Source organism: Anas acuta, chromosome 2, assembly GCF_963932015.1.
Source record: "Anas acuta chromosome 2, bAnaAcu1.1, whole genome shotgun sequence".
Classification (NCBI taxonomy): domain Eukaryota; kingdom Metazoa; phylum Chordata; class Aves; order Anseriformes; family Anatidae; genus Anas; species Anas acuta.
In genome coordinates this window covers 88,879,053-88,899,111 of record NC_088980.1, presented here as the reverse complement: position 1 = coordinate 88,899,111, position 20,059 = coordinate 88,879,053, and the positions used below count along the sequence as shown (strand labels likewise).

The following is a 20,059-nucleotide window of genomic DNA, read 5'->3' as shown; positions in this document are numbered from 1 at the left end:
GCTTACCCCTTGCCATTTTACAGAATTATTTTTGTTGCTGTTTTTACACTGCAAGATACTTTTTCTCACCAGCCCCAATGTATTGCAAGCAACCCTTAAACCATGAGTACCGCTTTCAGAGCACGATACAGGGTGCAGACTAGTTCTGCGCATTTGTGCTCCCTGTCTTGAGTCTTTGAGAGGCAGTGATAAACTCTTCTTTTGACATGACCTGCAACAGAATTGGACCCGTACTTACCAGGAGCGATGTAACCTTTTAAGTTGCACCCTGATTGATCCTGTTAGCTTTCGTAACAATTCATAAATATTTATGCCAATGTACCAACTACACAGTTCACTCAGTTCCTTTTACAGGAAAGTTTTATTAAATTGGACATACTACAGTGATTCACAGGCATCAAATATGGAATATTTTTAACCTCGTAGATTTATGCTGAATAAGTTTCCAAGTGGATATACAAGTGATATGTTAGCATCTCCCCCATTCTGTTTTCAGGTGAGTAGCTTGCCCTTGTACTTGCTGTGGTTTGAACCTTAGTCAGATTCTGCTTTGCTTAATGAAAAATCTGTGCTGTCCCACAGGGAGTCTCCAAGGAGTGGAAAAGGAATGAATTTTAGGACTGGTGCAGGTGGAATAGATTACTTCTTTAATCCTAGTCTCAGTTTTGGGAAGAATCTCAGTTGCTTGAAGTCTCGTGGCAGTATTGAAATTGGGGGCCAGATTCTTAGGCATGGGAGGAAATGTCACATGTAGCTGACTGAGGACAAGGATTGCAAATAAGGTTTTAAACCATTCATATACATTCCTCACTGAGCATCTTGGTGTTTAAATGTTGAGCACTAAACTGAAAGACTCCGCAGTATATGCAGCACTTGGATTAATAATCCTTCTTGCTATTGATATCTTACTCAATTTGCATACTTATTTAGAACATGCTGTTACTACTCGTATATGTGAATTGCAGGCTGAAACTTATGAACTGTGTCAAACAGACTGTAAGCTGTGTTACGGATGTCATTTCTGGTCCTGAAGTTTCCATTCCGCTCACACACTGCAAAAACAGCAGCAGCAGTTCCCTGCATCTGCAGAGCAGTGACCTTTCGGCTGTTAGACATCCCCGCGTGTCTTCCCGAACACCTCTCCTGTCAGGATTTTCTGCTGGGTTGGTCTCTCCTTGATAGGTTTGTGCCGCAGATGGTGCTGAGTCATTGCCTCACGAGTTGCACTTTGGGGGTTTTTATTTGGTGTAGGAATCTTCTGATTACTACCAGTGCTGAGCTGAAGTGATTAAAGCTACGCAATTAAAAAGAAGGAATAGCTGGGAATGCAATCCACAGAAATTAGCCTACTACTGCACTGGTTTCACAGTTGACTCCGTAAGTGGTTATCTGACACAACAAATGTTCCTTTGAACTCTGTTGCCTGCTGAAGTGTAGCAGTGATTCTGTGTAGGCTTGCTTTTAGGTCTTTATTACTGAAGGCTTCTGATTAGAAAAACAGCAATTCTGTATTCCATTTCTCTCTCCTCAAAAACACACACATATATATATAATATAATATATATATAATGGATGGTTTTCTAATATAAAACTTGGGACTACTCAGAATCTGTCTTGGAAAAAAATGAAGGAAAAAAATAAAAAGAACAACAAAGTGAAGATTTGCAGGGAGGGGTAAGATACTGGGGCCTGCTGTGATGATTGCTTCTCAGCAAGCTCACTAACTCGCATTCTCTATAAGACTGGTGAAATCCTTAAATATGGGGAATTTTAAGAGTGTTTATCAACTTCATGGTTCACATTAAAAGTGATCTTCAGGGGATGAACTGCAAAAGGGAGGGATGGGAGGGGAGAAGGGGGGAGGACATTCACCTCTTGCCATAAATCAAAAATTGCAAGCTCTGAAGTGGCTGGAAAATTTGCCAAAGGCTACCCATTAAAATTAAATTTTGCATAATCTCCATATAACTATACAGAGGTTTAGGACATCAGAGTCTAGGCTAACAAGAAAACTCCGGACAGAGGCTAGAGAATATATTAAGGAAGAGGAAGGAGCAAGAGAGATAATGGGGTGTGTTGGTGCCCTGAGAAAAGATGCTGCAGGTCAGTTCAAGAGGTAGGAGGAAAAAACAGAAAGTTCGATTTATTTTATCTCGGTGTTATTAAAAATGTATTTTAATCCCACCCTTTCCAATGTCACAGTGTATCATCAGTTCTGATGAGAATTCAGCTCCAGGCAGTGAAGTGTTTTTTTGCCTGCCCTATCACAGATGTTACGGGGTGCCTTTCCTGGAGGAGACTCCATTGCTGAGAGCGTAGTGATGCCAGCTGAAATCTTGTCCTACTATATCACAGCAGGTGAAAAAAATGGCAGGCTTTCTGACCCTAATAGACAGTAGATTGCATGCACTATTGTCTGAGATACTGCAGCACTGTTTTGGTATGAAGATGGGAAATAATGGGGTTATCAACCCGAGATACAGAGAAAAGGCTTCTTGTCAGCCTAGTGCAGGAAAATGCACTCTAGGCAGGACAACAAAAGCTGTCATCTTACAGGGGAGGGATTGTTGTGCACAATTGGATGCTGTTCTTATTTCACTTGTAGTAAAGTAGATAATGGTAATCAGTGTGAGCCTTTTAAAGTCTTTATTGCCTCTGCACCTATTTTTAATTACGTATTTTGAACCTGCGAGTCTATCTGATGAACACTGAAGCTGTCATTTCCCTTAGTGGCAGTGGGAACTCATGCCACTCTCATAGTAAGCCTATTTCAATATTCATCCAAAAAGGATTTTGCACTTTGAGCATACGAAATATGGAGAAGCTTGTCTGCAGGCAAAACTTTAATAGCTTAGTATGCCAAGCTGGTTAGACAGTAGCTTTCTCCTAACCTGTCAGTATGGTGAGGACCTTCAAGTGTAATGTGGTAGTTTTTCCCCTCACACAGACATCTATTCACAAAAGGACATACTGGGGGGAACGGTGTGAGGAAAAGCTGTAAAGAGCTATTTTGAAGTCATACCATCGACAGTCAATCAGCTGCTGGAGTTATTTAAGGAAGTGATGACATAAATGCTGCATTTGGCCTCTGATCTTTTAATGCAAGCTCCTTTCAGCAGAATTTAACCTTCCTCCTTTCCTTTTCAGTTTGTGTATTTATGAGTGTTTTGCTCTTCTGTTACAGTGACTTAGAGAGTTTTTGCTCCCTGGAACAGCAGTCTCTACTTCATTCCAAAAAGCCTAAAGGAAGATCCATTGCCATGAGTTTTTGGACCAAGATACGTGATGGGAAAACAAAACCAACAGATTTTAGGAGGGAGAGAGGGCTTAGAACTAATTGGCTTTCTTGAAAAAAATGTCTTCCAGGGATTTTTAAATTAGATGTACAAAATGATCTAGTTTATGAGAAATGAGGCTGCCGTGAGTACTTACAGCTAGCCAGGTTCTTTGAGCAGTATTGGTCACACTCTTTGATCTTCGAGATGGAGCAGCTGGGGAGCCTTGCCAGCTGGAAGACAGAGGAGCTGAAATCCTCCTTTTCCCTGTACTGGGAAATGGGCTGAGGCAGCAGAGAAGAGCACTTTGTCTAACCAAGGAGAGACTTGGCACTGCGCTTAAGATACCTTTTTCTCCCTTTAATTTTCCTGGCAAAACTAAACACGCCACAGCAAAATAATACATCTTGACAGTTTGGGGGCTGAGTTCACAACTACAGCTCCAGTCTTACACCAGAGCAACTTAAGCAATGATTTCCAGTAGCGTAATAGTGGGAAAGTCAAAGCTGTTAGCTGGTGGGCTAATCGCATACCATTATATAACACTCCAAAAAATGTTGTAGCTCTTTCAGGTTGTTTGGAGATTCTGGAGTGAGGGTTGCCTTGAAGTCTTGACCCCATGTCTGTAGACCGTATGATGTATAGCTGAAGATCGTATTCCACCCACTCTTGTTTTTTTTGTTAGATGTTTCTTTTCCCACACATTGTTGGTTTTAATGCAGTCTAGAGAATCACTGGCTTGTCTCAGTATTGATTTCCTTGTCTTATCTACTTTGAGTAACCTGCTTCTATCCCTAATCTTGTAACATAGGTGCTCTTTGATGCAGATGTTTGAATTTAAATTTCCTTAAAGGTACGGAGAGCAATTGGCAGGAGGGGAACTCTGAGGGGGTACGTCAGGGAGAATGGTGCAGACCCCAGCCTTGTCAGTGGTAACTTTAGCACGTCTTGGTCTACAACAGACCATCATGTGCTCTGTGTAGAAAGGGAAAGATATGATGCATTTCTTGTCAGGATTCTTCTCACTGACTGAAGCAATACAGATATTTTAGTCTGGGGGAAAATAGTTATAAGTAGCCGGCAATTCTGTGGGGCTTTGGGAATTTAGTCCCTTTTGCTTCTTTTGGAAGTATTTACCCTCTTCTGTCAGTAGCACTAGAAGCCCTGGGATGCCCCAGCAAGGGGTGTCCTTGACAATGGCTGGCTTGTTGGTAGCTGTGTTCCTGCAGCTTTTTCTTGGGGATCTCTCTTTGTGAGCAGAGAACCTCTTGGTGAACAATAAGCAAAAGTAGGCACGGTTCTTAATAGCGTGCTATGTGTGGACAAGATAATAATCTAGGGGGGATTTTAGTTTTGCTCTTGGGGAGCATCTTGGGGAGATGTAAACCATTCTTTTCTAAGGCAGTTTATATGTTCACCTGACTATTAGCAGGGATAATTAAGCTAATAATGGATTGCTCTTTAATGGCAGCCATATATCTGTCAGGAAACGCTCCCCTCAGACACCTTAAGGTATCTGGTATCCTTTGTAATCCCTTCAATTACGTCTCCTTTTTTAACAATTTATTACACCCTTCACAGTATAGCTATCTCATTATGGAGTCTAGTCATTATTATGTAATTTGAGCTATTCATAGGGCAACACAATTAATCTGTATTTTTTCACTCACAATTTTGTTAACGTAAAACCTTGAATTTATTTATTTATTTATTTAGTTTTCATTCTTTTAAGGCTATCATGTTGTTTTTTCCATTTCCAGCCTAAATTTTATAATGGTATAGCAGTTAACCATTTCAGATTTCACAGGTGGTAGAAGCAGCATGGTTTGTTAGGAAGCCTGTGAAAAAGCACACTTTTCTTCACAGCCTCCTTTTCCTCCCTGCCTTCACCGCACCTTTTACTATAGTTTGTGTACATCTTTGCATCTGTCCTCTGTTTCTAGGGAAGTAGTTTTTCAATAAAAAGAAGCTGTTGTAGCAATACTTCTTAGAGAAAATATTAAATGCATGGAGCACTAGACCGGAATTCAGGAAATATACGCTGCCATAGGCTATGCAGAGTGTTTTACCTTGAAGTTTTACAATGGAAGTGGTAAAAACAGTTCAGAATTCCATCTTTATTCTGTTTACTTTTAGACCAGGTCTGCTCAGTTCTAAAGTAGAAAGAAAGGGAATGTGCAAATTGTGCATCCCAACACTTGGGACCAGGAGGTCAAACTACAACATTAATTTATGTCTCATTGCCAACACCAGAGATTTCCACTGACAAAATTGTTTAATTATCCCATGTCTTCCACCTATACAGCCCTGATTACATAAATGAAAGCCTCATCTGTGTGGTGTATGCAGCGTTTTCTGTGATGTTTATTTATTCTATCTCTCATCTTTCTAGAAATTAGCTTTTTATAGCCTTGGGGCAATGAAAGACAGAGATCAAAGAGTTTCAGAGGTACATGGTGTTCTTGATCTGGGACTTTTGATGCCTTAAGTGGCTGCTATGGGTTTAAACAAATTTTTAACAAGTTTAAATTCCTGCTGGAAGGCTATCTTGCATGCTGTTGGGCTGTCATTAAAACATGCTAATGGTTTTAGTTGTGTGGCACCAAGGTGGATGACTACAGGTTCCTATGACCCGTGTGATGTCCCAAATGAGATGGAAGAACTTTTAGCGTAATTTATTTGAATTAGAGCATAGTGTAAGACCTTAAAAATATCTAAGTGGTGTCTGTCTGTGAAAGACATCTCACGAACTGCAGCTGTTGACTGTTCACACATGGGTAAGCCTAACAGGGTGGAATAACCCCTTTTGAAATCGTGTGCCATTACACCTGTGACTATGACTCTGAGGCTGCACAGATGCACTTAATTGTCTTTAGTGGGACTAGGCTTTATGGAGGGAGTAATTTGGCACAGCAGTTAAAATTGAAGCAATGCAGTGATGTGTCAGAATTTATATATTTAAACAAACTGTGTTTTCCTCACCTGTGGCTGTTTTGGCTTTGTGGAGCTTGCAAGAGTAGAAAACACTTCAGTGAGCCTCTTCTGCAAAGATGATACTGAATGTTCCAGGAAAAGTCATCATGCCAAAGGACAAGGTGGATCTAAATGTTCAGGCTGCTTCAGCAACTGTACCTACACTGTTTGCACCTGCAGGTATGGGGCTGTGCTGCCTGCTGGCACTTCGAGAGGTCCCATCCATTTAACAGCAGGAAATCCTGGTACTTGCACGTGGGGAACTGGATTAATTAAGAGCAAAAGTGTGTACGCAGTGGTGCTCCTGGTGACTGCGGAAGGGCAAGTAACATGTTTGTGCTTAACTTGTTGAAATTGCAGGTTCCTGTGGGTGGAGATCTGAAGTCAATTTAGAGTGAAGCCTGGCTGGAGGGACCGTCTAGGAGCTTATGTTGGAAGAGGGACTGAAGTTTTTAACCCATTTTCATGAGGAAGATGTTAATAGATGAAGGTTAAAATGGTGGTTTAAAGTTAGGAAGCAAACTATCTCTTGCTGTTCACAAATACTCCAAACTACTGTATCTGGAAACAGAAGCATACTCCAGTACTTGATGATATTTTAAAATGCTTGTTAAGAGAGTAATTTCACTCAAATTGCCCTTACATCTCTTTTGAGTGTCCTGTCAGCTGGCTTGATGCAGGAACCATTTAACTGCAGCTGTGATTGGGCCCTGGAGGTCTTTAAAAGACGATTAGATGTAGAGCTTAGGGATATGGTTTAGTGGGAACTGTTAGTGTTAGGTCAGAGGTTGGACTCGATGATCTTGAGGTCTCTTCCAACCTAGAAATTCTGTGATACTAGATGCAAGGATGTAGGAGAAGCTTTTCTTTGTCCTAATCCCTATGTGGCTGGAGTGGAAGGTATTCCTCCTGCTCTGTGGAGCATGCTGGCTAATTGGAAAGGGAACAGAAGGAGCATACTGGCTAAGGGAGCATTGCCCTTCAAGACACTGATGGTGTGACTGAGTTGTTAGGCTGACAGTAGAGGCACCCACCTGGGAAAACAAAGAGCAAGTGCTCAATGTTTGAGAGATTGTCTTGTTTAAATAGCACAGGCCAGAATATGTAGGGCTGACTGACTGTTTCTCATGTGATAATGAATCATGCTAAGTAGTTCCTGTACTACAGAATAGATGTTACTTTCTAATTATACAGAACGTGCAGAGGAAAATGGATTTGCTGTGGTTAAGCTTCAGACTTGCTTTTATTGAGTCAGTTGCCTGTAAACTATAATCATGTGTGTTTCAGGATTTTGCTGATAATTTCTGTATATTTTGAATGAATCAGTATATATCAGTCTCCTCCTTCAGAGATGCTGAAGCTCGCTTGTTTTCCTTTTGCATTGAAGCAGCAGAAGAGTGCTCAGGCAAGCAGAGATCTCAGCTGAGAGAAAGCAATTCACTGAGTCTGTTGCTAGAGGATCTGCATGATTCACAGTTCCTGCTGCATAAAGGAGGAGCTTCGTCTTCCCTGAGCATCCCACTCACCCTTGCTATTCTGTTTAAAGAAGGCTTCCAGATATTGCAGGAAGAGAACAGAGCCTATGGAAAGGCCAGGAGGAGTGATCTGAAAACTAAGGCGCAGGTTCTGCCTTAAGTGGAAGTTTGTCTTGCAGAATGGATATGCTCAGTGTTGGTTATTTTAGAGTCCCACTGCACATATATGCTCCTGAACTGTTAAGTTTGATGTAGATGAAAGTTAAATGATTTTAAGTATGTTGAATTTAGAAGTTAAACAGCAATGCGTGCGTTACTAAGAGGGGAAAAAAGCACATGAGTTCATATGCTGTAAAACTGTAATAAAGTTATTTCACATGAGCCCTTAGCAGCTGCTGGTGTTTAGCTTATAAGGTGCTCTTGCATACCCCTGTTAATTTTATCACATTGGGACTGAGTTAAAAGGAATCAGAATATGGCTTTTTGTTGTTGTTATTTCTTTTGTTCTTTAACCTCTGATGCTCTCTAGAAGTGTGACGATAGGTAGATGAGGCACCCATGTGTGAGATAGGTTCAAACTAACTAGTCTGCGTATGGCTAATGCAGTAACTGTGATGTTATAGGCCGACTACGAATGTCTGAGTAAACATATCGGTGTTTAGCTTTTGTGAAGCTCTGTAGGATTGTCGTTGCTGTGCCCTTTCTCGAAAGTGGGGTGCCAAACTGCACGTTGAAGAATCTGGCTAAATGCCTGAGATGAAGGGATAATGGCACATTGCCTGAATTTAGTGGGGGGAGATCTCTTTGTAGCTTTTTTTTCTTTCTCCTAATATCTGCTTGCTGTTCCTAGAACTTTGCCAATTTGCTCCTTCTTAAAGAAAGCAAGACTGGAGCAGAAAGCTTTTCATTAACAACTGCACCCATTGTTCATCATGAATCACTCATGGTTGTGAGCTTAATGGCTACTCTGTAAAAGTGATTAGTGATTAGATATAGGTAGAATACAGAAATACCCTGGAAAAGACCTTATTGTACAGACCTTTATGTGTAAAGAGGTGGTACTGAGGTTTAGGTAGTGCATCTGTTGGCCACCAAGAAGGCAAGCTGAATGTTACTTTTATCCTGCTGCTGGAACTGTGGATATACTCCTTGAGTCTCTTGGCTGTGTTGGTAATGTCACTGTTCCCTCAGTTTGGACTCATTAAGTGGATGGGATTTACAAAGTGCTTGCTAATTGCTTTTTAAAAGTAAATTAGCAATTTTTTATTTTTTAGTATTATGTCTGGTATCCATTTATACATAAAATAATCCTCTTATGAAACAGTTTATTTATCCAAGAGATAAACAGGACTTCTCTAGCAAACTGACGATATCTGTTGTATATAAGTTGGAAGGGAGGAACAATTATCAGGTGAGACATACATAGAAATTTCAAATAATCACTAGGTTTATTTTATTGCTATGCACGTTAAGATGAAGTAAGCACACATGATCATTTAAAACATTTCAAGGTTTCCTAATTGTCCCACTTGTTCACGTACTGCAGCACGGGGAGACGGTGGATACAGGATGAAGTTTAAGAGCTCATTGGTACGAGGAACAGGAATTCTGCAATGTTGCTGAACAGAACTTCTAACAAGGCCTTGAGAGATGCTAATGAGTAGAATACTGAATATCACTTTAAGAAGTGATCTTGATGACACAGCCTCTGTGGAGCATGAATGCCACTATCAAAAGCTTTGGTCTATGCTTTTTTTTTTTTTTTTCTTCGCCTTCTGTTAATGAAATTCAAGGGCTTGATTGTCAAATTTATGAAGTCATTGCCTGTAATGAGAGGGCTTTGGATCCCATCCAAATGATACATTTTATTTAGCGAGCAAGCAACATCCTCGCTTCTTGGAGTTGGTGGCTGTGTGAAGAACTGAAGAATTTTTCTGTTGGTAGCGTGCATTTTGGTTGATGATGCTTTGAAGATATAAGCAATACAATTCTGAGACCTTATTTTCATTGTTCTGAGGAACAACTGACCTGTGGTGTAGCATTTTAGGTACTCAGGACAAAAATAATACTTCCATAGATTAAAAGTACATAAGGTCTCACTAGGCTTTTTTAATCAATACTTTAGTATACATCTAGTAAGATTTTACTGTGCGTACACTTGTTGTTATGTAGCCTTTAAAAATTACACATATTATTGTTCCTCTAGTTACTATCTTAGTTGATTGAGATAATCTTATCTCTGGCATTTTATAGTCTGCAGCTACATACTTGATTTTTTTTTAAGTACAAGTTAAAACTAATGTTTATTTCACCTTTATCTCATTCTTTTTGTGTTTTATAATGTACATAATATATTAATACAGTTCTATATGTATGCAATTTTTGAAGAAATCAATATACTAAGATGTATGTAGTGATTTTTTTTTTACTAATAAGAGTAATCAAAGAAAGTTTGCAAACCGCTAATGTAGAGAATAGACAGTGAACAATAAATAATGGATAAATCATTTGCCTTCCTTCATTTTGTGTAATACCCTATGCCACAGGGGAATTGAAATTTTCCTGTGGTTGACCAGTTTGTTTCACAAAAGATGTTTCAGAGCAGAATCTGTTCTGTAATAGAATGCAGTGCCCTGTAAGGCTGCTGCTGCTCTGAGACCCACGTTGTGCGGTGTCTGAATAATGAATTCAGCTAAAGAGCCTACGTATTAACATCTGGTATTTTGTTGAGTTCAGTAATGTAATTTTTTTTAGCTCTTAGCTTTTCAAAGTTAATGGCTTTGACTGGAGTGATTAACACCAACCTTGATGCCTGTGGCAAGGTTAAAATGACATAAAATGTTTTGGAACACAAACTTTGTCATGGTCCTCATTACATGAAATACCACTGTGTAAGTCAGCCAAGGACACCTTGATTAGTCTGTAATGTCCTTCTATTAACAGATTCTTTTTTTTCCCCCCCAATGATAGATATTTATTAATACTAGGTATGTAATGAAGACATATTCCTTCTGGAGAGCTATATATGTGCTCATGTATTTCTGATTATATAGCAATTTTTGAACCAATGGTAAAAGACTAATGACCTGAAGAAAGGCATGTGGAGATTCAAAACTTGGCCAACTCTGGATGCAGAACCTGATGCTCTTTTATGTTGATTCTACATGAGTGACTGTATAATCATAGATTTCAATGTGAACACCAAGCTTTGCTCTGTGGTGATGGGTTCGCACATTATATTTTTTTTGAAAATGTTGCACAAAAATGCAATCACTGACATTTGATGCTCATTTCAGCTAAACTCTTTTTATAGTGCTATTTCTGTATTCTCTGCAAAAGTTTACTTTCATTTTTGTGTATGTATGAAGTAAACTTTAAACCACATTTATTAACAGCACAACTTTGCACCCAGACAAAAATCTAGAATTTGAACTGAAATGTGCAAGTTATGGCCTGAGATAATAGAGTTCCTTGATATGATAATTTCCTGGCAGCAAAATGCCTTTACTGTGAATAATAGCAATCGAAGCAGGAAATGCTGTTCAGGCTTTTGTTTGTTTGTTTGATCAATTCTTAAATGCATTTTCTAATAGCTTCCATCGTACTTGGTATGCTCTATTCAGAGGAAATGACAATGCAGGCACAACTTGTATTTATACCCATAGGTAAGCCGTACTTCAAAAGGAGCTTGCTGTAATTAGCATGAACTGAAATTGGGGGGAATAAACAGATGTATCTCCCGTGAAACAGAATTATGCAAAAACTATTCTGTATATCCAGCTTGTCATCTTATTTTTCTCTGTGGACAAAAGACTAACTTGTGGAGTTATGTCTCATTATTTGGAGTTTCATCTTTTTCGTGTGTGGTCTTCCTGTGCACTTTCCTCCTACCCACTGTAAAGTCTGCCCCTTTCCCCTGGTGGGTGACCTCACTTGTGTCGTTGTACATGTGGAATACCTTTGCTTTTATACCTCTGCACCATTTTTCCAAGGTTTAAGCAATAAGTTGGCTCCAAGGCAACTGTAAGGATCACACAAACCAAACCTCCCCTACCACTGTTCTTTGATGCTGATTCACCACCCCCTGCACTATGACTACAAGTGTGCTGGTGCTGGGCACAGGACAACTTCTGGGGTGGGCTGCGTCCCTTTCTGCAGTGCGGGTGACCTGTCTGTGCTATTCTCCAGTAACTGCTGTGTGTGGGGAATTAAAATCTGTATTGCTGGACTGGCTTAGCTTGTCTTGAAAAGAAGTTAGGTCTGTTTCTGTAAACAGAAGGAGACCACAGGAAAAATTGTTAATGCAGCTTATGTGCAAGTTTTGGAAGTGAGTGGTGTGCCACTGCTGATTCTGATTTTTAGAAAATGCACTGCCAAAAAATATAACACAAAGATCTACTGGAGAGGGATTTACTTCAGTAATTAAGCCAAACTACAAGGAAATAGTTCTATCTTCCTGTTAAAGGAGCTGCTGTTTCCACGTTTAAAAAAATAGTGTTGTTTTTATTTCTACCCAAGGCTCCAGCTCATTTATTTATTTACTTGCTGTTGTATAGAATAAATTGTATCCATTCATTGTTGGAGGACACATAATGGATTAATTTTATTAAGGAAGTTTGGTTTTACTCTCTTTGGGGTGACTTTCGAACAACTCTAAACGTTTGTTTTCTCCTGTTTTGCTTCAGTTCCTGAAACCTCATCTATTTTATATTTAATTGCAATTCTGTGAGAAGTTTCTCCTAGTTTTATTGCATTAATAATTTATATCTAATAAAGGGAAACAGTGGAAGTAACAGACAAAGCTGGATTAGTTATTTTTGCTAAGTGGTACCCTGGAGATGCAATGAATGAGTCAGGTGTTTAATATGAAAGAGTGACATCTTGATCAATTTCACTTCTGCATCCCTAGAATCTGTGTATAATCATGTAATTTGCCAGTGATTAGTATAAGATGACATTGGTGACACTGCATTTGTTATAAATAGATCTTAATCTACAGGTAAATGTTAGTATTTTAAATGTTGAGGAAAGAAATTAACCCTCTCCTGCCATCTATTTCTGTGAATTTCCACAGCTATGTTGGGAGTGCAGAAGCATGAAAATAAGTTGTGAGTAAAATATATTTAAGTAAAATATAGTGTTCAGCTCTTAAGGGACTGGGGAGTGTCCAGTTCCACTTCTCAATTTATTTATTTTTTTTATTTTAAGTATAGATTTAGTTCTGGTTTACAAGCAAACCAAGTCCAGGGCTTTACCTGTATTTCATCCTAATCTTGTGAATGCTAATTTTTACTTAGAATAAAATTGCTACTGAACTATAATGCTAAGTCCTTCACTATTACTGTTCTTGTCATCCTTATTTTCTCCTTTTTTTCTCTGTTCTATAGTAAATGAGTGTTTAAGCTGAAGAAGCAAAATAAGCGCAGATAATCTTTCTTAAGCTCCACTCTTCTGCTGTGATTCTGCCTGAAAAAAAAACAACACAATATCACTCTGCTCTCATTCTGATTTTGAAGAAAATTAATGTTTTCTATATCTTTTGCCTTAGCTAAACAAAACTTCACTGTTGTTAGCAAAGCAACAAAACAGATTGGGCAGGAAACAATGCAGACTCAGTTTTAGTGATATTTTTAGAAAAACTCCAACCTTTTTCTTTCTGTCTTGCCTAGTCAACCAGGATGAGGATCTGCCTCAAGGATGAATGCTCCAAATTCTGCCTTGATTTCCATTCCCTGAAACCATCTTTGGCAGTCAAGAGCAGCATTTAGATTATGCTTTCACTGAAGAACTAGTTAAATATTAAATATGTGTTTAAAATTCTTGAACGGAGTGAAGAGGTCTTTGACTGCTGTAGCTACAGACAACTTAATGTATCCAGCTTTACAGTTGATTAGACACAAAGGAGAAATTCCTCTGCCACCTAGATGCCACATTTTTTTGCCTTTATTACCTTCATCCTGCTCTGATGACAGAGCTTGAGTATTGCAGCTGAGTGACTTGAAGTCACGTGTTTTGCATAGTTCTTTACTTTAACCTCGATGTGTAGAAAAGTGCTATACGAACTATAGATCAATGAGGGGAAAAAACTCAGCCTACATTTTCACGTTTTGTGGGGTTTAAAGGTTTTAACATACCTAAGTGTAAATCATGAATAGTCTAGGTTAACGTGTGTGAAAATCATCTCGCAGAGTGACGAGAGAATTTCTGAACTGTCACAGTTCGTAAATGTTGTGCGGCTGGTGAGTTCCAAAACGTACAAATGTGTCATGCTTTGTATTTCTTGTTGTGGCTGGAGAAATCTCCTGAGCACTCTGAGGTACAGAGAGGCCAGGTAATTTATTGGCTTTTCTTACTTCTGAGTCTTGTAGGCAAAGGAGTGATGCAATAAAATACTTCTTGGAGTAGACCCACAAACCCAGACTTCCTCCTAAATCTGTATTATTTGAGCATCCAGGAAATGCTGTTTGCTCTATCAGGGAAGAAAATAGCAATGATTAAAAAAAAAATAAAAATAAAACACTGCTTAGTTTTGATTCAGTTGAGGAAACTTCAGAGAGATTTTTTTGTGTATAAATGGTATTATAAGAAGCATCTCTCCCATAGCACAAATCAGCTCCTAATAGCAAGTCAGACTAAGTGTTGTGGCTTTCAATTAGCTTTGTCCTTTATGTCTTCCAAGGGATCTTATGCTAAACTGAATCGTGATACTAACATCACAGTTCTGACCAGTACAAATGTATGCACTCCAGCAGATTTAGTTGGAATCTCTGCCTCTTTAAGCAAGGTGCCAAAATAAGTGGAGTGTGAGCAGCAACAGCGACTATGTTAAAAATCTGCACAGTGGCTTGTTCAAAGAGCATTTGTTCTCAGTTTTTCATCTTTTGAAGACCTTCTATTCTAAGCTTTGTTCCTACTTAAGCTAAAACACTTTGAAAGGAGAACCATACCATACAATATGGGGAAAAGAGGAGGGTGCAGTGTGGGACTGAGAGCCTAATTTATAAAGGAAAACTTGTAAAGTAAGCTTTTGTCAATAAAAGCAGATAGTATCTAAAGTGCATTAGCTACTGAATAAGTCCTAAACCCTTATCTTTTTTTTTTTCCCCACCCCAATGAGAAGTAAGCCTTTTAAAGGATTTGATGCTTTTCAAAGTAAGGCTGTATTCCTAAATTGCTTGACACTTGAGATGAATCAATTTAAGTAAACACAGCTTCTACATAGTTCTAGATCTTCATCTTCATTGTGGAGGTAGTAGAAGCATTGAGTGTCTCTCCATAGAACAGCTACATGTGCGTATAAAATAATTGTATTTAATTGCATGTGTAAAGGCAGTGTCTCCAGTAGAGATTATTATTTATTGTAGGAATGAAGGGCTTGGGCAATAAGCAAAAGTGCTGTCTCTCTAAGTATATGAACTTGTAGAATTCTGGCAGAATTCATCTGTACCTATGAATTAATTGTCTTTGACATTTCTTCATTTCTTTCCCCTTCCCTTGCTCAGTCATTTAGGATGCATTTTGCAGGCATAATGCTGTGAAAGTGTTTACTGTCTGTCACCAAACTTTATATATATAAAAGCCCTTTTTATGATGCATATTAGAGGATAATATTTTTTCTTGCCTAATTAACGTGTACAGGAAACTTCTTTTAGTCTTTTGAACAGAAGACAGGCAAGACAAATATATTGCGAAATAGTTACAGCTAATACTCTAACTTTTAAGGCTAAAATGATGACAGTTATACCAATCCTTTTACTGTGGGGGAGCCTTCTCTTTGCTCTCTGAGTACTTTGTCCAGATGTTTCATATTGGCTGCTGTGTGATTGCATCTTGAAAGGTTACTGTGGAAGTAAAATGACTGTCTTCTTGCAGAAACCCTAGGGAAACCTACAGGCAAGAAATAAAAGTTAAAAGTATATACTTATGCTCTGCCATTAAAGAGAAAAATGTAGAGTGCTACTGAAAACGTTAAGAAAATGAAAAGAGGCTTTTCTGTTCTACCAGCAGTGAAGCTACCGTGTGTGTGCATTTTTTTAATACACTTAATGTTGAGAAAAATGGCCTCAGTAAATGCAGAACATCAATCTCTAGGTAGGGGAGTTGGAAAGACCAAGAGCATCAAACTGTGGTACGGACTGGGAGGAGAAGGGAATGCCTTTCTCTTCCTAAGGGCACAGAGCTAGCCTTCTGTAACCTTTAAAGTAAAGTGCATCTTTTGAAAGTACTTTTTCATTACTGTTTTCTATGTTTCCATATAAAATCTACTTACCTCCCTCAACTTTCTTTCTGGTGGCTGTGCTTTGGTTGCCGCATTGTTAGTGTGATACCAGAAGGAAGGAAAAATCTGGTCAAATGCCTTCTAACAGTAAGATTGTGTTTGTGAAAGCAGGGGAAAGGGTATGTGTGGAAACTTCAGAGAGAAAAGTTACGACAACATTGTCTATGGACCCACAGATTTGAAGGCACTCACTTATTTCAATTATACTTTGTTATGATTATTATTTTTGTCAAATCCACAATTATTGATCAAAACCTGTTGTTCTATGGGGCTCTGTGCATGTGACTGTTTAGTGTGTTTCTTCCACAGTGATACCAGTTTAGCTCAATTCATTGCCTCCTTGTGGAAAAGGAGGCCAAAGCCTTGAAAATATTTTGCAACTCACCTTACTCTTAATCTTAAATGAGTGCTGAAACTGTGATCCAGATGAGATCTATTACAAGGGTCCTGTTTGGTACAGTGAGGCCAAGACTTCTATATCCTATATCACCTAAGTCCAGAAAGCCCATGGACCAAAAAATGGAAGATGAAGGTCCTGCTTTCTGCAAAGGAGATGTCACTGTAATGTTTGTACATGTATGTATAAAAAATAGAAGTTGTATTCAACTGAAGCTTGATGAAAGAATTTAAAGTATATATTAAAAGTAGATGAAGAGGTCTAAAAGAACCACAGAGCAATAATGCTGCCTCAAAATCTGACAAATCCCAGTCCATTCTGGATTACAGAAATAAGGCTTTCCATTGTGATCTCCAAGACTTGCTCTGTCCAACTCATAGTCTTCCTCACTATTTAGTGTCTTGTACAGAAATGAAGCATGATATTGGTCATTGTAAAACTGCTTTGCTCAGTTCTCAACTCTGATCTTGCTGCATTTACTGCCCTTAAACACATGCTACAAGAGAACACTGTCCCTAGTCCATATTTTTGTAATTAAGCATAAAGGTACAAGTCCACAAGCTCTGTAGCCTAGTGGAGAATCTTGAGTGCATTTAAAAAAAATAAAAATAAAAAACAACAACAACCCCCTAATGGGAAGGCAGTGGCAAACCATTCCCTTTCAGCAGCATCTTTCTTAACTGTGGGAAGAACACAGGAGTCTTATACTTGAAAATTATGTCATTTGAATTCTCTTTTTGCAGTACTCTGAATAGTTGAATCACTTAAAAGTTGCATTGCATAAAGTAATTGCTATCACTCAGGCACTGACAGTTAAGGATTATATTGCAAGCAAAGGAATGCTTCAGCTGTGCACAAATGAGTAAGTCTTCAATACACCCGGGAGAGCTATTTAAGTTGTAATGACAAAAAGATTTTTGAGATAAAAACTTCCAATGTCAAAATCTCAATTTATTGGATGCTTTATATATAGCAGGACAGAGTAATTATTTAATGATTTCAGCTAATTTTTTTTTCGTACCAGACGTTCTTACATGGTAGTCAGTGGACAAGTAAGTGCTGTTCTGTGGAGCACTGCCAGCTGTTCGGAAGGGATGCTCGTTTCCATGAGGAAGGCATCTGTAAAACAACAAATGCATAACTTTCTGCCACTAAAATCTGTTTTCTGAACATGTGTATGTATGTGCACTTCTGTGCACCTCATCCCTTTTTATGACTATGAAAACTGAGAAAACACACAGCTTGAGAAGCTTGTTATGGAGAATTTCACACAAAAAGTGGAGTTGGTGGGAATGAGTTCTGAAGAGCATTTAGGCAATAAATTGAATGAGGATAAGGACAGCTTAAAAGTCATTAAATTCTCCTTGTGGTAAGCACTGTTACAGATATCAAAACAGATGCACATAAATGTGCTTTTGGATGGGCTGGCTTTGTCTCTGTTTTTGAATATGTATACAAACAAAGCAGTGCTTTTAATCTTCTTTAAGATAACAGGGAGGTGAAGGTAGAATATGTCAAAAATAGAATATAGATCTAGTTGTACTTGGAGGTCTTAATTTGAAGTATTGATATATATTGAAAACATAAGTTCCTTAGTCTTCATTGTTCTGAGTTAGTGCAGAAAAACATTTCATCTGTTTTTATGTATTGCCTTGGGCATCTAAATCTGAGGATGACTTTGGACCTCATTGCAATGAGAGGAATGATGAACTATGGGGCAATATTTTCAGGTTTACCAGAAATGTGTCAGAGAGCCAGAGATGCTAGGTATTGTCAGCAGCTGTGCTTGACTGCATGGCTGGGACTGATAAGCAGAGTTATTACAGGTAAGCTGATAAAGGTTTCCATGACTCCAACGCCATTGTGAATATGCTGGTTGTGGGTGCAGTATTTCAGAGGCATAAAACAGAAGAAAAAGGGCTGTGTTCCCAGGTGGAATTGGAGAACCATAATGTCATATGCACAGAGCGGCTGTCATTTGGAAACAATGGCATCTGGGGGATATGTCTTACAGATTTAGTCAGATATGAGCAAAACAATGCTGAGGACAACATGAGAGACACAGCTGAACAAGTTATCAGTTTCAGTCATCATTTGGGCTGAAGGGAGGACAGGAACTGACAGGCATATGTTTGAAGAAGTGACACGTTATTTTGACTCCATTGATTTGAGGTGAAATGGGCAGAAGATCTTGGGATGTTTCCTTTGGGGCAAACCCTTCTCAGACATTTGTTGGATTGAGAAAGGAAACTACTCACAGAGCAATAGAGAACACTGCTTGCTAGATTTCTTATGACTTGCAATGCCATTAATGTTTATTTTTAAATGGCAATTTTTACTGGCTAGTATCTTTACTAACCAAGAGCTGATGTTGATATCCAGAAGTCTGAACTGTCCACGTGTGAGGAAAAAAGATTTTTTTTTTCCATGTCAAAACATAGACCACAGGAGTATATGTATTGGATCATACCTAATAATTTTTTACTCATCCTTGTTTATCTCTGATTAAATGGCTAAAAACATGTACCTGAGGAGTACAAGAGCAGAGCTTTTTTTTTTTTTTACCTTTTTTATACAGTCTCCAATATTTATTCCTAATTCTCATCGAGTTTTGACCTTTCTTAGGCACTTCCTGTGCCACTTGTGGTTTCTCCATTCTTAACCTGTACTAGATTTTCTTCCATGAATGCGTCTAGTGTGATTTTTTTTTATATGTACTATATCCTTGGCAAGGAGTTTCACAATTTAAGTATTTTAGAGACAATTTTAGTCTCCGATTTAAGTAGCAGAATGGGGCAGTGGAGATGGATGCCTTCGATCTTCAGAGGTTACAGAAACCCTGAAAAAGATACCAGTTCAGTGGAACAGCTTTCACTTTTTGTGTGTGTGTGTGGTGTTGACATATATTTTATGTCCATTATTATGTTTACAGTGACATGTTTAAGCATCTTTGTTATTAGCTCTGACTTGGTTAACATGGAAGAGGGAGCAAGGTAGTAAAGGCAGTGCAATACACAGGATATATCAATTAACCCCAAAGAAATGCAGGGCTTGCCAATCTGCAAAGGAATATGACAGGTGTGATGATCAGGAATCATTGTTTCTGGTAGTTCAGGTGTGTTGACTGTTCTCTGATTTGTACAAATACCATATTTTGTTTTCCACACTTTTCCTTAATGGAAGTGATTCATGTCACTAACTGAAGACAGATCTGCGCTGACAGATGAGAATGAATAAATAGCAAGTCTGAATGGGGTTCAGAGCCAAGGGCTTTTCAGCTTCTCGTGCTGCCCTGCCAGCGAGGAGGCTGGGGGTGCAGCAGGAGCTGGGAGGGGACAGAGCCCGGACAGGTGACCCAGCCTGGCCAAAGGGATGTTGCAGACCATACGGCATTGTGCTGAGCAATAAAGGCTTTTGTAAAGAAGGAGTAAGGGGGAATGTTTCAAGTGATGACGCTTGCCATCCCAAGAAATTGTTACGCATGAGCCCTGCTTTCCTGGCTGGGGTTCAGCCAATTCCTGTTGATGGGAAGTAGTGAATGTATCCCATGGTTTTCTTTGCTCGTGCACGCAGTTTTTGCTTTACCTAGTAAAACATCTTTATCCCAACCCATGAATTCTTGTGCTTTTACCTTTCCAATTTACTCCCCCATCCCATCTGG

General features: G+C 38.9%; 1 long non-coding RNA gene across 1 annotated transcript; it reads left to right on the top strand.

Moving 5' to 3' along the window:
- Positions 1-6,176: 6,176 nt before the first annotated feature.
- Positions 6,177-8,104, top strand: LOC137850759 (uncharacterized). Its single transcript, XR_011092792.1, has 2 exons — positions 6,177-6,428; positions 7,636-8,104. It is a non-coding gene; the product is annotated as an uncharacterized lncRNA (long non-coding RNA).
- The last annotated feature ends 11,955 nt before the right edge of the window (positions 8,105-20,059 follow it).